Consider the following 18,666-nt stretch of genomic DNA (forward strand, 5'->3'; position numbering starts at 1 on the left):
TGGATCCGCTCCCTCGATCCCTTCTTTAAGACCAACAATTTTAATATTATTTCGTCTACTAAAATTTTCAAGCACGTCTATTTTTTCCAACAGCCGTTTTCTTTCTGATGTCCAGGCAAGAAAATTATCTTCGATTTTATTCACTCTATCAATAGTGTCTCACGTTATTTCTTCCAGCTTTTTAACTTTCTTGTCCAGTTTCTCCTGTTTTTTTTCACCATTTTATCAAACATAGTCTTCATATTTTTAATATCTTCTTTTATTATGTTTAATGATTTTATTTTTTTTAATTCATGCATTATTTGCGCCAAAGCTTCTCTTATGTCTCCAGAATATCGTCCACTTCCAGCCTCTTCCTGTTGTTCTTTTACCTCCTCATCGTCATCTGTATGTTCCAAAGAATCCGAAACCTCTTCGGGTTCATTTTCACTTCCGCTTCCAACCGTAGCTGGGATTTGTAGTTCAATTTGCTCATGTTTGTGCATGCCCTTTCCTGCGCAACGCGCAGTTCCTGTTGTTCCTTCTTGGAGACTGTTGTTGTTGCCGACGATTTCCGTTCTGTATCGCCGGAGGTAAGATGCACTTGAGTCCGAGGCTGCTTCATGGTGGCCGGCCCAGCTTGTGTTGTCTTCAAAGTAGAAGTTTTCTTCTTTGTCTTTTCAGGAGGCATATCTGAAAAAACCCTGAGTAGTTTAGACGTAGTTTTTAGAAAATATTTACTAACTTTTCTTCATTTAAACATTAATTTATCAGGTTTTTTTACGGGAGACCTGGATATCCATGTCTGGATACTACCTCATCACGTGCCTCCCCCTCCCACCGCCCCCGAGCAATTACCCTTGTCAAAGCAACTGTTTTGAATGCTGACATTAAATTTCTTATAATGGACTGCATGAATGCTCATCTCTGAAGCTACTTCATGAGGATGAGCATGAAGTCTGTTATTGCAATTACGAGTAGTCGGATCAGATTTAGGAAACTGTACGCACAATTCCTATGGCACCAGTAATATCACAACTTCTGTTGATGGCACAGACAGAGTCGGCTGGCAGGCCTACTGTATTTATTGTCCCAGGGTATCCCCTTTCTATAGAAATGGCGTCTCTAGTCTGAACAAACTGTGTCAAGGGGTAATTACAATTTGGCGTATGTAGTACCAAATAGATACCATCTGCCAGCGTTGAAGGATGAAGGAGACTGAGCAACGTTACTGGATTGTAGTGTTCCTGTTCTGGGACCGTGGATAGATAGAGAAAGCGGGATCTCCCAGAGGCCACACATTTTAATTCCATGTCCCATTCCCATTCTGATATGTCTATCCATAGCCTCCTCTACTGTCACGATAATGCCACACTCAGGTTGGAGGAAAAACACCTTATATACCGTCTTGGTAGTCTCCAACCTGATGGCATAAACATTGTATTCTCTAACTTCCGTTAATTACCCTCCTCCCCTTCTTACCCCATCCCTGATTTATTTATTTCCCCCTCCTTTTTTTCTCACTCCGCCAATCACACGTTTGCCAGTTTTCCATCTCCCTCTGGTGCTCTCATCCCCCTTTCTTTCTCCCTATGCCTCCCATTCCATCATCCTTTCCCTTCTCCAGCTCTGTATCCCTTTTGCCAATCACTTTTCCAGCTCTTATATTCACCGCACTCCCTCCGATCTTCTCCTGTCATTTCGGATTTCCCCATCCCCTTCCTACTTTCAAATCTCTTGCTATCTTTTTTTTTTCAGTTAGTCCTGACGAAGGGTCTCGGCCCGAAACGTCGACAGTGCTTCTTCCTATAGACGCTACCTGGTCTGCTGCGCTCCACCAGCATTTTGTGTGTGTTACCAGTGTAAACTGTGTCCGCCACACTTCTCTCCGGGATGCTGCAACAGCCCCTCTTTGTAAACCTGTCCGGCTCCGTATCCTGCCAAAACAAACACAAGGAGACTGGGACTAAACATGGATTTCCCGCCTGGTATGGGGAGAGGAGGCAGCAATGCACCTCAACGGCAGCTCCTTCCCACCCCGCCTTCATCACCCTACCTACGCCAGCCCGGGAATAGATTCTCTCTACCCACTCACTCCGCATTCCCAGTTCAGTCGCTGTTACACTCCGCCTCTTTCTCGCAACCGCCATTCCAAAGTCAGTGCCTATCTCCAAGCCTGTCTGTAGAGTTGCTCTCAGAGCGATACGCTGCTTGTGGAAGGCGGACACAGGTAGCGCCGTACACCCGGGCCCAGGAGCGCTCAACTCCCAACTGCTGTAAAAACCGCTTGCGGGCATGTTTTCTGCTGTCTTGTCAATCAGATCAACGGGCGGAATGACGCTGCGCATGCTCTCATGTTTGAAGAGTGAACATTTCTGTTCGGAGGGTCCGAGGCTGCGGAAGGGTCAGGGTGGATTTATCCGGCCATTAAACATATTGCCCACTTGGCATAGTTCTTTCCAAAGTGATCAGCTGTTCTCCCTGCATTCTACAGTCACTCGGACACACTGAGGGAATCGGCATGAGTGCTGGGAAGTGTGTGAGTTTATATCTCACAGCAACAGCCCCTGTTTAATGTTTCGGAGTGACGTAATCGGTCACCGAGTGTAACGCCGAACGGCGCTCAATAATAGACCAGATCATGGATTACTAGAGAAAAGGTGCTGAACACAACTTTCTCGATAAACTCTCCCGTCCCGGGCGATTTGCCGACTGGGTTGTTTCATATTCTAAATGACCACTTCAACACAGTTTTGTTTTATTAAAAAAAATTTCCTGTATATCCAGCTTTCATTTCCAGCAGGAAAAAGGTCGCCGCGACAGGGAATCGAACCCTAGTCTACCGATTGATTGGAGGGGAGATTAACCACCACACTAATGAGGAATAAAGGAGGGTATGGAATCTGTCATACCGATTACAAACAAGAGAAAGTCTGCAGATGCTGGAAATCAAAGTAATGCACACAAAATGCTGGAGGAACTCAGCAGTCCAGGCAGCATCAATGGAAAAGAGTAAACAGTCGACGTTTCTGTCTGAGACCCTTCATCAGGGCGATCATACGGATGTCAGGGTATAAGGGAGCTCAGAGAGTCATGTTGATGTCTGTTCGTTGAGTGTAGAGCAGGCGCCTTTGACTCATCCCCTCTCACTGTGTGACTGGAGTGGTCACAGGATTCTCTAGCGATTCAGTCAGTTAATGATTTCAATGACTGGCCAAAGGAAGGGCTCCCATTAAAGTCCAAATGCGTGTTTTTTCAATTGCTGAAACATTTCTAATCGGGATTTATTTTCCCCTTCGCTGATGCCTGAGACAGGGAACTATTTCCAGCTCCGACTCTCTGAAGAGTCGATCTGCTCCCCAAATTTCATCAGTATGTGAACTTTGCAACGAAGGGGGAGAACGCGTTGGGCCTAGTTTATACAAAAATCCCCGACGCGTACCGTGCGGAGCCCCGCCAACACCTCGGTTACTGAGTCCACATCATTGTTATGCTAATCCCAGCATACAGACCGCTCGTCAGGGGCTCCAGACCAGTTCAGAAGCAGGTGAAAACCTGGCCAGCAGGAGTCATCTCTGCTCTTCAAGACTGTGTTGTGCACACTGACTGGCACATGTACAGGGAGGCTGCAACTGATGGCGATTCTAACTAATTAGAAGAGTACACGGCATCAGTGACCAACTACATCAGCAACTGCATTGAAGTTGTTACTCTGTCCAAGACCATCACTATACGCGCTAACCAGAAGCCATGGATGACCGTGGATGTGCGTGCGCTGCTGATGAACCGTGAGTCCGCCTTCATAGCAGGCGACAAGGCAGCCCTATCAACAGCAAGGGCCAAAATGTTCCGGGCCATCAGAGGGGCAAACCGTGCACACGCCCAGCGATTCCACAGCCACTTCCAGAACGGCGGCGACACGCGGCGCATGTGGAAGGGCATCCAGGATATCACCAATTACATGACATCACCTGACTGTGCAGGTGATGCCTCCCTTCCAGATGCGCTGAATAATTTCGACGCCCGTTTTGAGGTGTAAATTGACTTGACGGCGAGGAAGTCCACCAACCCCCCTCCGCCTACATTCTCCATTCTCCTTTCTTTGTTTTAAATTTCCATTCGGGGTTCACTCTTGCATCTTCACTTTTCCTCGTACGGCTACCGGCTCCCTCTAGTCATCCAATCTAATTTCTGCTTTTCAACCTTTTTTTTCTTTTCCACCAATAATCACCCAGCCTCTCATTTATATCACTTACCCCAAAATATGTACCTCTTGTTCTTACCTGGCTTCAACTATCATCTCTCAGTTTTCAAAACTCCCCTTTCCCCAACATATCTGCCTTCCGACCTCACCTGGCCTCACCTATCACCTTGTAGCTTGAACTCCTTCTCTTCCCCCGCGTTCTTATTCTGGCTTCTTCCCACTTCCTTTCCAGCACTGATGAAGGAACACGGCCTGATCCACCGATTTGTTATTCCTCTCCATAAATGCTGACTGACCTGCTGAGGTCCTCCAGTGTGTTGTGTGCGTTACTCTAACTTTGTTTCCCTTTGTACAAATGTGACCGACGTGCGTGAACTTCGCAGTGGAGCAGCAAGTCGTTGCTTCATTTAACTTGCACGTTAATGTGATGAAGAAGTGAAGCATCCCGGCTCCTGGGTTCCCAAAACAACCCGGAGAGTCGCAGTGAGATCCGTGAGGCAGCCACCGGCCACTAGAGGGTACCGAGGGTCTGGGTCTTGTGTAGCAGCGCACAACACTTCCAAGTTCAAAGTCAATTCATTACCAAAGCACAAATGTGCCACCGTTAGATGCGTTTCCTTGCGGGTATTTACAGTAAGTGCAAAGTAACAGAATATAATCAGTGAAAGAGTGCACACAAGACGGACAATCAGTGTACAAAAATTAACAGACTGTGAAAATACAAAAACGTAAAATTAAAATAAAAATAATATAAAGTTAGCCAGTGGGGGAGCATCCCTCCATGGAAAACATCCCCATGATCTGAGCAGACAAGATGTGAAGAAGGAAACGTGGAACGCTTGGCTCAGAGTTGGAGATCTCTTCCCAGAAACAGAGGGGTTCCCTTGCTGCAATACAGGGCCATGTGGTTAACCGAATAAACGTCCTATAAAGGAATGACGATAAATGCCGAAAATGACAAGAGCCACCAGGAACAATCCAACACAATACAGGTTTGAGCAGCCGTTTAACTCAATCTGATTACTTACACAGGGACATTCAATTTTACAACAATCAGTCACCAAAATCTTGCTTTAAAATACAAACTCATAAAAGACACCACACCTTACTATAAATACAATCCTGTTCTAGATTAGGGTCAGAGTCCTACACATTAATTGTTGTCTGATCTATTGTTACAGATAGGACAATCCATAATAACCGTCTGGATATATAATATTACTGAATGAAAAACTAGTAACAACGTACATAATCGATATAGCCATTGTAAACACACATAACGTACAACAATTAACAAGTGAAAGGCACCAGAAATATGCCGAATTAAAAGAAGAAATTGAAAGACTATTGAGCATGAACAGGGTGTAGAATGTCCCAATGTAATATCAACAACAACTATCATCTCATAGTCACTACACAACAGCATTAAACAGTAAGAACAGCAAACCAATATTTCTGTAAATCTCCTGAAAACCACTATACTCTACGCCACTCAATGGTCGGCAATCCGTAGCTATTGAGGAATGAGTGTGCGTCACTACGGCCGGACTTCAGGTTTTACCAGCCTGAGCTGAGAAAGTCATAATAATAATAACAAAGCAAAAATGTCGAACAGCATGAAATGTCGAGTTTGAAAGTGAGTTGTGAAAACAGTCAGTGTTGGTGTGAGTGAAATTTACTGAATTTATCCCTCTCGTTCAAGTGGCGATAACATAAATTTAAACATGAAATGCCTTGGTGCCCTGTACTAGTTTCTGCTGGTTTTATCTTCAATATACAATATATTCAGTTTATAGCAACATGAATGTAAGCAAGACAGGTCGTGGTAGTGTTCTGTTTTCTGTATGAGGATGTATGTATTTTTTAATGAATATATTAGGGACTGCACGGAGCACACAAAACGGACAGCAAAGGCCACTGGATCAACAGCGCCCCTGGATAGGTTGGAACCACCAACAGTTCGGATAACAGCCGAACAGCCGCTGACCGATTGCATAGTAGAGGCCACCCGAATAAATGCGGACCACAGGGGATCTTGCTGGTTTTGCAGGCGGCGAACAGTGATCACTGTTTCATTTTACAATCTGTATCCGTGGGAGGGATCAGGGAATCAAAACCGATGTAAACACGCAGTCGGCAGGATTCGAACCTGCGCGGGGAAACCCCAATGGATTTCTAGTCCATCGCCTTAACCACTCGGCCACGACTACAAGTGTTCTAGTGTTCTTCCACCTATAATTCATATTACGGTAGAGTCAGATAGAGTTATTTACCAAATTAAACAGTAGGATGTGTCATCAAAGACTATTAGATATCACATCGGTTTAGCCAGTGATGTTTTGCAGAATCCATCGTTTTTGGAATAAAGTTTGGAACTGGGGTTTAAATGTTAATTTACATCCTTTGATGTGTATTACTTTATATGTTGTCATTGCTTTGCTCTTTGTTCTAGTAATTACCAATGGTATTTTCCCCAGTGTGTGTTTTAGGGCAACTTTAATAACTTCAGTGTTTGTGAGCACCATGCCTTTTCACATTTATTATTGCTGATTTTGTTTGATTTCATACAGTTATATTGCGTTTCAATATAGAAACATAGACAATCTACAGCACAATAAAGTTCAGCATGTTGTGCTGAACATGGACTTACTTTAGAAGTTACCTTGGATTACGCAGAGGCCTCTATTTTTCTAAGATCCATGTACCATTTTTCCTAAACACCATATACCAATTATACTAATTCCCGTTAAATTACCGATGTACAGAATGGTACGAAGTAGGGTACACTTATCATGTTTCTTCATGTTTTTATTCGGACAATATTTTTATATCCTTATCTGTACTTTCTGATTTCGTCATGAATGCTGCTGTTCCTTCTGTGCCATATTCACTGAGACATATTAACAGTAATGTGATCCACAGGATTTTCCGTGGATCGAAAAAGAGGAGATGTTGGCCACGGAGGATTTAAAATATGTAAGATAACATTGAACTCGAATGGCTCAAGGACAGAGGAAGCAGACAGATCACGTCTATTTGTACCAGCCATGTGCTTCGAAATCAAGATGTCATTTTACGGAACCACTTTACATCTTTCATTTTGTGAGAGGAAAATTTCTGTGTTTTAAAGCAAACACAAAGTTGTTTCAGGTAATCTGTGGTTTAAGAGATATTTTCCAAATTCAAAGTTATTTGTGAGGTGTTTTTGATATAATATAACATGCAAATGTGTGAATGTTGGGGTTAATACCTGTCTGAATTATTTAAACTGGTTTCGAAAGGGAACAAAGAGCCATAAATTACCAATTGACGCTTACTGGGAAGAGGAAAATAAATGGATGATGGCCTCGAGCAGATCTAACAAAAGGGAGAATTCAAGCCAATCAGATGACCTACGGTCAATAACGCTGGAATGGGACAATTGAATTAGAAAATATGAATATAGAAGTGGAAACTTCGAATGTGCTAGCAGTGATAACTCTTTCCTGAAACCCACTATCGGAAGGAAGATCCCCCAATTCACTGACTGGGAGAAGAAAGGATCGATAACGTGGCCAACTGAGCTGCCTTAATTTGGTGATATAGTTGGGAAAAGTAGTCTGAGTGAGTATTGGTGCAGAGGGAGCAGCAGAATTCTTGTTCTAAGTTGTTGGCCCGGTGCTGACATATTTACGTTGCCGTTTATGCAGAGACAGTAAAGTGCGAGTTTTGATTATTTACAAGTTACAGACTGAATTTCTAACCTAGTTCCATTGTCAGCACTAGTAGGACTATCGATGGCCTGGAACAAAAATACTCCTCCGGATGCACTTCAGAAATTCCATTTCTGATCTTGCACAGAAAAAATGATCTGGTTAATTTTGAAGAAGGTGAAATGTCCGATCGTTGTAACCCTATCCACATGACATTTCCGTGTGATTTGCCAGCAGATCTGCTCCTCAATCTTCTACCAACTATGGAGAGAATCGCAGTGTAATCCCAGCAAAGTGGTTGTTGGTTATTATTTTATTTATTCCTAAACTGAACTCAGAACTACGAGGAGTGATTGATAGGTTCGTGCCCTAAATTAGAAGGAGTCAGTTTTAGCAAATCTAACACAATTATTTATCAACATAGTCCTCTCCTACATTTACACACTTAGTCCAGTGTCGTGGAAAATCCCGATCTTGGACTTCCAGAAAGTGTCCAAAGCAGGGGTGATTGATAAGTTCGTGGCCTGAGGTCGATGGAGATGAATTATACAGCTTTTGTTGCATGCACAAGCAGGTCAATTCTTTGAGTGATTGTGCAGAAAGTTTGAAGATAATAGCTCATCGGGGTGATTGATAAATTGGCTGTTGTATAACTCCCTCTGTTTGAGGGTGGCGATGTCAACTGGCCGCAATAAAACCTGCTGCAGAGTGAGGACTGATCCGACAGAGAGCAGCTCGGGGTCTGTGGAATCACATGGAGCACGGGAGACGCTTCACTACTCGAAACTCCTGCAGCATGGAGCGATAGTGGTATAGGGATGAGTATCGCTGCCTTTCAATCAGCTCACCCGGGTTCGATTCCTGGTGATCGCCGTGTGTTGTACCTGTTTTTCAGCACCTGTCTCACAAACGTCTCGGCCTGGAATCACTCAGCCACTTTAGTTCTTTCTCTGTGAAATTAACGTTTCTGCCCGTCGTTCGCCTGCCATTTTAGCCCAATGTTTCTCTTTTCAAATGTCTTACAGCCATCGTGTATTGGTCTCGCCCAATCAGAGATGTCCCCCTTTTCACTTCACACGCACTTCTCACCTTCTTTGACACTGAAAGCAATCTTCTCTCACCATTTCTAATTGAGTGTCACGCTCAGAAAGGTTAATCCCGTCTCATCACTCACAAATGTTTCTTGAGGTGATGAGTGTTTCCAGTATTCTCTGTTTAATCAGTTCAATACCAGACACAGCTTTATGGAGCGGAGAACAAAATGTGTTGGGCAATCGCTGAGCACGACAAGAATTGTCGTTTTGCCCGCGAAATTCTCAGCAATTCAGAAAGAGATAGAGTGAGTGGACGGAAACTTAAATTGGAAGCACAAGTTTTTAATTTTTTAGTGAAATGTGTGTTGTGTACACAGGTGACGTGAAGGCGATTTGCGGTAAAATATTCTGCTGAAGGATAGCAGACGATGGTTTGGATCTGCTGGCCTCTGGATAACGGGCCCAGCACATTCCCGCCGCTCCATTCTGCTGATAGGTAAATATCCCTGTTCTTCTCCTGTCTTTTTATTAGTTAATTTTGCCGCTTTCCCCCGATTATCTATTGTTTTGTTTGTTGGAATATTTTGCCTGTCTAATTTCCCTCGGGTCTCTCTTACGCTTTTACCTTCCTCCCCGGCCTCCTTTCCCTGTTCGTCACTTTCTAACCCATCCGGTTATTATCCCGTCTCTGTTCTCCGACCCAGCCGGATATCTCGTTCCCGACATTTCAGCAACGGATGTGATTTTCATTATCATTCTGACCCTATTCCTACGGCCCTGCAGTCAGACACACTGGTTATCTCCCTCTGTGTCTCCTTGCCTTCCTTCTCTTTGTTTGCGGCTGTTATTTAGGTTATAAACAGGGGAGATTCTGCAGATGCTGCAAATCCAGAACACAGAATGCGGAGCAAATCACCATGTTGGACAGCATCTATGGGGAGGAGTAAACAGTCGATGTTTCGGGCGGGGATGCCGCCTGGCCCGCTGAAATTCTCCTCCACTTTATGTCTGTTACTTTAGTCAGACTTCGGCGTAACGAGCAGCGACGGCAGTCTGAGGTGCAGCGGAGAATACACCAACACTCCGGGATTTATTTTACCAATCCCGAGTCTCGTTCACATCCCAATCCGTCCATATGATCGAATGAAGGTCAGAATTCGGACAGTTCTGAGTGGACCGCAGATCACTGGGTCTCAATTTTAGAATCTCTATCCTCTGTAGGGTCTGGCCGTCGGATGCCTTGCCATTCTCGTACCCGACGGTTTACCAAGTGGTTAGATCTCCTGTAAAATAAGAGATCTAAAATAAGAGTGTTTAGTGCTAATGTAAAATAAAAACTATGTTAGAATAGTGGCAGGGGAAGTCTCACTGGCTTCAGTCTCCTCAGGAGGTGGACACACCGGTGTGCTTTCTTGGTGATCTCTGTGGGCGGCTTTGCTGGCCCACTCTCTCTCTTGAGTAGCCATTTATTTGCGGTAATGAGAGTTCAACCTGCATTTGGGCAGCAACCGCAGTAAAACTATTAATACTTCAGGTCCATGCCTTTTTCTCACAACAAGGAGAACTGAAAGTAAATGTTTGAACATTGCTCTGAGCCAGCAATGACTGTCTGGGCTAAGAAGCGTCATTTGAGATCATAAGCATTTACGAGAATGACACCATCTGATTTCAAGTCCCAGAAAATCCTGCGGTCTCGTTCTTGCAGTTCCTCCAGCTGAGTTAAGATCACATACTTATTGGAGATGGTGTATGTTGTCGTATGTCGATTGCAATAATGACATTTGTGCTGTTCATTTTTTTCAGACAGCTGCACCATGGATCCTACATGTGACACCAGGAATATCTTCTCCGAAAGTTACGGTGAGCATCCGGGTTAAATCTGATCAACAGCACAAGGTCAGAAACTCAGTGTCACTACCGAAAGATTCAGCCAATAGAAGTTCAACAGTGTATAATGTGCGTTAAAGAAATGTGAAATAGTGCAACACTTGTAATAATAATTAACAATAAATGAAACATACAAACAACGTGTTCTTCATTAGCTTTTATTGTAAGACTGGAAGAGGTTACTACTGATATTGGCAGCATTTATTCTCCATACCTAATGTCTGTGCTCTTGAGTTTGTCCCCATTAAACACAAAAATATTTTAAACGATTAATTTTAGACTTGTACGTTATAGAAGACCACATGACTTAAGAGCAGAATGAGACAATCTGGCCCATTGAATCAGCTCTGCCATTCAATCATGGCTGATCCTTTGTTTAATCTCCTCCTCAACCCCATGAGAAAATAAGGATACATTGGATCCAAGGAGACATTGCTTTCTGGATCCAGAACTGACTTACCCCCAGAAGGCAAAATGTGCTTGGAGACGGGTCATATTCTGCATGGAGTCCAGAGTCCAGTGGTGTGCCTCAGGGATCTAATCTGGGACTCCTATTCTTCGTGATTTTTATAAATTACCAAGATGAGGAAGTGGAGGGATGGGTCAATAAATTGTGGTGATATGGATAGTGTGGAGGGCTGTCAGAGTTAACAGTGGGACATTGATAAGATGCAAAACTGGGCTGAGAAATGGTAGATGGAGTTCAACCCAGATAAGTGTGGGCTGGTTCATTTTGGTAGGTCAAATATGATGGCAGAATGTAGCGTTAATGCCTAGACTCTTGTAGTGAGGGGGACCAGAGGGATCTTGGGGTCCCAGGCCAACATCTTCTTTAAATAACTATTTATAGTTCTTAGTAATTGTTCAATCCAAATAAGTAAATTGATTTCTTATAATTTTAAAAGCAAGGTTAGTATTAATTGATACCAACTGATTCAATGGAAAAAAGATCTCTCTTATGAAAACTGAGTTTATATCCTGAAAACTGACTAAACCAAGAGACTAAAGAACGTACGATAGGTAATAAAGTCTCAACATTAGAAATATAAAGCAAAAGGTCATTGGCATAATGCAAAAATTCTAAGGTAAGGACATGTTCGGCAGAGCTTTGTAGGCCGGAGGGCCTGTATTGTGCTGTAGATCCGTGTTTCTATGTTTCTATCATATCTGTTTCCTCAACACTTCATGCCCCTCCACCAATATTCCTAATATCTGCAAACCTGGCAGGAAAGCCATCTATTCCATCGTCTAAGTCATTATATACAGCATAAAAATAAGTAGCCCCATAGGAACCCTGCGGATCACCAATAGCCACTGGCAGCCAACCAGAAAAGGATCCATTTATTCCCACTCGCTGCCTTCTACCAATCAGCCAATGTTCTAACCATGTTAGTAACATTCTTGTAATACCATGGGCTCCTAATTAAATAAGCAGGTTTCTGTGTGGCACGTCAAAGGCCTTCTTAACGCCCAGATATACAAAATACACTGCATCCCCTTTATTTATCCTACTGGTATTCCCATCAAAGTATTCCAAAAGGAACATGTTTTTAGCCAGACGGTGGTGGAATTATGGTATTCGTTGCCACATACAGTGTGGAGGCCCAATCATTGAGGGTGCTTTAGGAGGAGATTGATAGGTATCTAATTAGTCAGTATATCAAGGGATATGGGGAAAAAGTCGGAAATTGTATCTAGATGGGAGAATAGTTTAGCTCATGGTGAAGTGCCAGAGCAGACTCGATGGGCCGAATGGCCTACTTCTGTACCTTTACCTTGTCTTGTCATGTAATATGAATTCTTAATAGAGTAAACGAATAGACTAAAACAGAGACAGTGCTTAGCTTATGACGAATTAATGTTGTCACAAATAAAGTGACTATGAATCACTGATTATTTCTACTTGGCATAATTTACTTAGAATTATTTAATTATTTATTGTTAAATATTGCTATATTTCTACACAACTCCTGCTTAGGGTGAATGTAACGAGACCCAATTTCCTTCGGGATCAATAAAGTATGTCTGTCGGTCTCTCTGTCTGATTGAAGATTTCTGGCTGATTGAATATATTCCGATGGATCCTTCTGTGGAATGGTATTTCCAATTCGGCAGCTCCCAATCTACAACACAAGTTCAGAAATATTCATTTGTTACTGAAAGCATAGTGCCTTAAAACATGTAATACAACAAATGATTAATATTGAATATGAAAAAAACCCTGATTCATAAAGTTTTGGAACAAGAGGAAGTAGTTTATGATGAATGTTAAATTGTGCCAATGCTTGAAATAAGGGATAGTAATAAATAAAGGGCTGCAAGAAGACCACAACCTTCTCATCAGGTTTGGAGGACCATGATGTTCTATGTTGTCTGGAGTCAGGGCCTTCTGCTTTCGCTCTTGGTAGTATCAGCCTTACCTAACAGGTCAATAAGTAGAGGCCAGGCGAAGAGATGTCTATGGGTCCTGCCCGTTCAGGGTTTCATTTCAGCAATAACAATTCTGACTGGTAAATCAAAACTGGTCTGGAAACAGCAATGAAGAATAATTCTACATCTGAGTGTAACTCTATTCCTGAGTCTCCACATGAAATGCACACTAGACAGTAGAGAAAACTAAGTGGAAGGTACTGACATGATGAAGGAAGCCCTGGACACAGCCAGAGAGGAAGACCTTTATTGCTGCCCAAAACACCAGTACTATAATGGGCAGAAAATATAAATAGAACAGCTGTACTTGGACTTCTGGCATTGCTCATTTTCGAATTATGATAACTCAGAACTTGTAGTAGGATGCAGAAAATTGAATTCCTTTACTACACAGGAGAAGGAGAGATCTAAAGTTTACTCCAATGTCATGGTGAACATCCTCTTATCATCACTCGTGTTCTCTGAATCATGCACCAGGAAATGCTGATTGATATTTGCCACACACACATACTCCTTGCAGAAATAAAAGTCATATTTCAGGAGCTGTGTTTCCTCAGTGTCAGCTTGGCTTACAATTGAGACTGGATACAATTGGAAAGGAAGGTGAGTTGTTTCCTCTGGAACACCAGATCCTGAGGGGGGATCGGATAAAGGTTTATAAGATTAAAAGAGGCATAGATAGATTAGGGAGGGAGTATCTATTTCCTGGGGTTGAAATGTCAAATACCAAAGGGCAGGCTTTTACAGTGAGAGCCGTGGGTTCAAAGGGCATGTGAGGGGTAGTTTTTTTTTTATTCAGAGAGTGGTGGATGACTGGAATGCACTGTTCTTAATAGGTCTTAACAGACATTTACTTCTAATAAACCACAAAGTCACCTGCTTTGTACTGGAGAACTACGTGGGAGTCTCCATTTCGGACATTCGCACATACATTCCTGTGAATTGACAAAAAACAAAGAATAGTGAATTCAATTTGCAGCTCAGTTATCTTAGACCATTGACTTTGTTGCCCATGGAAGAATTCCTCAGCATGTTCTCCAGAGTGCAGTTGGACTGAAAAAGAGTTCAGGTATGAGGACAGGTGACATAAAATAGTTGAGTGAATGACACACACCAATCCTCATGGAGGGATCAGAAATGCAGTGAGGGAGCTATTTTAAGTTCCTGGGTGTCAGTATGTTCGAGGACCTAACCTGGACCCAACATATTGATACAGCTGTAAAGAAAGTGTGACGGCGGCTATATTTCAATAGGAGTTTGAGGAGATCTGGAATTTTACCAAAAACGCTAGGCTTTCTCGGAAGCTTGACAAAATTTGACATATTATCTGAAACGTTGACAAATTTCTACAGATATATGTTAGATAGTATATTGACTGGTTTCATCTTGGCCTGATATGGAAGCATCAATTCCATTGTTCGGAAAAGCATGGCCCAGTAGTAAATATGTAAATATAAGTAGTAAATATGGCCCAGCCCGTCATTGGTAAACCCGATCCTCTACTGAACAATGGAAAGTATTCAGTGCCAGTTCTCAATATTTATTTTGACCAGTCAGCTCCTCAGAATTTTTTGCCTGCATGTTCCACCCCATCCACCTCCCACTCAACTTGTGCATCAATCAAAGTATCTTCTCATGAACAAACTCTGAAGTATCATGGGAGCATTTTCATTGCAAGACCTACACGATTTGCTATAACTGTCCGTGAGTAACTTCTCATGGGAAATTGTAATTGTCAATGTTTTCAGCACTGCCGTTCATGCCTGCCTCAGGTAACATTCATCTATTTTGTCTATTCAACCAAATCTCCCATTCATTCCGATTCCAGCCAATTAACTTCTGAATATATATACTTGAGATGGCAAATGGACATTTTTGCATATCATATTTAATATGGAGCTAATGCATAATCTATATTCTGTTTTGTTTGTCCCTTCATCCTTGTGATGCTGCTGCATACAAATATTCCTTTGTTCTGAACCCATACCTCACTGAATTTATGATAATAAGAATAAACTCAATTTGACTAGGAAAAATAATGTTTTGTATTGCATTTCAGTATGTTCATTATATCAAAAATATAGATGATTTATTTTGAATAAAATGTTGTTTGGAATATTAATGATCTGACACATTTGATTTAGTTAAGAGCCCAAAGCATCATTGAGGATCCCGGCCACACAGCTCACAATCTCTTTGACCCATAATCATCGGGAAGGAGGCACTGGAGCTTGAGGACTACGACTGCTAGACTGGTAATAGCTTTTTCCATTACGTACAAAACCAATGAATGCCCTGTCACACCCGAACTCTTATCACAAGACAGTGAGCTCTGTACTGTTAGTTTTTTTTTATGTGCTGCACACTGCATGCATTGTGAATTATATTTTATTCACTTATTTTTGGCAATATTTAGTATTATGTGCTTTGTGCGATCAATGTTTTGTGGTTGCACCGAGTTCCAGAGGAATGTTGTTTCGTTTGTTTGTATATCTGTAAAGAAAATTGAATTTGAATATGAGTTCCTGAACCTGTTCAATTGTTGGGATTGCAGGCAATTTCAACATTGAACAATGTTAACGAAGTGGAGGTAAGACAATCCTACCTGTGTAGAATGTCCCTCTTCTTTAGTGATGAATCTGACATCAATACGTCTGCCCGGTCGGGCTTTGGAAAACTCAGTGTTAACAATCAGCAGGAGAACACCAGGAAGACAAATGTTTTTTGGAAGGCCATTATCTGGTGGAAGAGATTTCACTTTTGATAGCGCTGGTAAAGACAAAGGAAAGACATTGAAACCTTATGGATATTGAAAGTCCTAGACAGAGTTGAAGTAGAGAGGATGTCATTTGTGGTGGGGGCGTTTGGGAACAGATGGTACAGCCTTGGAGTAGAAGTATGTCCCTTTAAAACAAGAATGAGGAGGAATTTCTTGAGCCAGAAGGTGGCACAGATGGCTGCGATGGCTAAGTACTTGGGGATATCTAAAGCAGAGTTTGATAGATTATTCATTAACATGTTTGTGAAAGGTTCCAGAGCAAGGGAAGCAAATGGGGTTGAGAGGGATAATAAATCAGACAAGATGGAATGGTGGGGCAGACCCGTTGGGTCTAAATGGCCTAATTCTGCTCTTATCACTTTTGGAAACTACAAATTGAGAGGTAGAATATTTCAGAAAACTGAGAATACTGGTAAAATGAATACAGACATACTACTATATGACAACAATGACTTATCTTCGGATAGCTGGGACAGTAAACCAGATCAGTTTTAAATGCAATACTGCATTTTTCTAGTTTAAGTTGTATGTGTTCAACAATAGGCTATCGTATATCTGTGCTGAATTCAGTTCCAACGCATTGTCTTCTACAATCAGATACCTGTCTCTGAAGGTAATAGATTATCTGCAGAAGTACAGACTCTGGTAGCCTTGAAGACTACTTTAGAACACCCTTCAGTTGTGGATAGAATAATATTAAAATTACGATTCTCTTCTTTAATCACAGAGAGTACGAAGTTTTAGTTTCCATTCAGTATGAGCTGCAAGCTCCTCTACTGCTGCCTTTGCTGAGCTGATTGTATTCCATTTCCCTAAAGTTGTTTCTATGCTGAGTTCTTAACAGTGTCAAGTGTGACCAGGTGGTGTGATTCTTTCCTTAAGGATATAGCGTGGTTTCGAGGTCCAATCTAGTGAACAGTTCAAATTCTAGGATGCTATTTCAATGCAGTCCGGAGGGAATCCAGGCAGAGATGTTAAAGCCTCTTGAGTGATTTCCATGTACCTTGGAAAAGGTGGGCAAGTTCGCCCTGGTGTTCAGTCCTTTTCCTTTCTATCAGTGTCATTATCAAACACATTGTCATAACATTGCTGCGTGAGGTTGGTTGCTGTGCTTCCAACTTATCAGAAACTCTACTTCTAAAATACCTCACTGATAGAGAAATGGTTCAGGACAGCCCAAGCAGAGCATAATACATTCAGTGGTCACTTTATTAGGAACACCCGTACATCCCATTACACTTGTTAGTGCCGATATCTCATCATCCAATACTGTCGATGACACTTAATGCATAAAAGCATGCAGGAACGGTCAAGAGATTCATTAGTTGTTGAGACAAAACATCAGCATAGGACAGAAAAGTGATCTTAGTGACTTTGACCATGGATTGATCATTTGTGCCAGGCAGAGTGGTTTGAGAATCTCAGAACCTGCATCGACTTTCATTCACAAGAGTTTCCAGAGTTTTAAGATAAGTCATCTGATCATTGGCAGTTCTATGGGTGAAAAGATTTGTTTATGTGATATGTCAGACTGTTTAAGCTGACAGGAAGGTGCTACTAACTCAAATTACAACATGTTAAATCAATGGTGTGCAGAAGAACATCTCATGAACATGGCATGTCGAAACTAATTTAACATCATTGCTGCTTGTGTAATTTAGGAGCCATTAATGTTTAATGATATTGTGAGAGATTTGCTCATTAAAATTCTAAAAGGAATCTTAACCTGAGTTTAGAAATAGCAAATTGTAAATTGCAAAGGATTTACCCTACAGCTACAAAGTAACAGTCATACATGTCAGTTTGCCATAAAAATGCTTTGAGAACTAGGGAGAACATAGAACAATGAAGTGTACAGCACAGCACCAGGCCATTTGGGCCACAATGTTGTGTTGAACTAGCTAGAAAGCAAATCAAAAACACCCAAACACTAATCCCTCCTGCCTATACCATGTCCAAATCCCTCCATCTTCCTCTAATCCTCTGTCAGATCACCCCTCAGCCTTTGGAACTCCAGTGAAAACAACGTTTTATTACGCCTCTGGTGGCAGGGGATGGGAGATCTCCAGAGCTGACAAGGTTGGTGATGGTGTGGGAGACAGTGGCCTTGTGCTCCTTAGTAGGGTCATGATCGAGGTGTAAGTAAGAGGAGGTATCAGTGAGTTGTCGCTGTGCCTCGGCCAGGTACAGGTCAGTACACCAGGCCACAACAGCGCCCCCTTATCACGGGGTTTGATGGTGAGGTTTGGATTGGTGCGAAGGGAGTGGAGAGCAGAGCGTTCGGAAGAAGTGAGGTTGGAAGTGGAACAAAGTGTGGTGAAGTCGAGACGGTTGATGTCCCGTCGGCAGTTAGCAATAAAGAGATCCAGAGCAGGCAGAAGACCAGAGCGGAGTGTCCATGAAGAGGAGGAGGGTTGAAGACGGGAGAAAAGGTCATCGGTGGGGGTGGGAGAGTCCTTGCCGAAGAATTAGGCTCTAAGACGCAGCCGGCGGAAGAAAAGTTCAGCATCATGGAGTACGTGGAACACGCTGAGGTGTGGTCGAAGGGGGACAAAGATGAGGTCTTTACTGAGGACAGAGCACTCTGCCTCAGAGAGTTCAATGTCGGAGGGGATGGTAAATACCCGGCACGGATGAGAGAAATTTCCTCAAATTTCTGAA

At 42.5% G+C, this 18,666-nt stretch overlaps 1 non-coding gene across 1 annotated transcript; it reads right to left on the bottom strand.

Moving 5' to 3' along the window:
- Window positions 1-6,311: 6,311 nt before the first annotated feature.
- On the bottom strand, window positions 6,312-6,393 carry trnas-aga (transfer RNA serine (anticodon AGA)). The gene has a single exon. It is a non-coding gene; the product is annotated as a tRNA-Ser (tRNA).
- Window positions 6,394-18,666: the final 12,273 nt, after the last annotated feature.

Source organism: Hemitrygon akajei, chromosome 28 (assembly GCF_048418815.1).
Source record: "Hemitrygon akajei chromosome 28, sHemAka1.3, whole genome shotgun sequence".
NCBI classification, from domain to species: Eukaryota; Metazoa; Chordata; class Chondrichthyes; order Myliobatiformes; family Dasyatidae; genus Hemitrygon; species Hemitrygon akajei.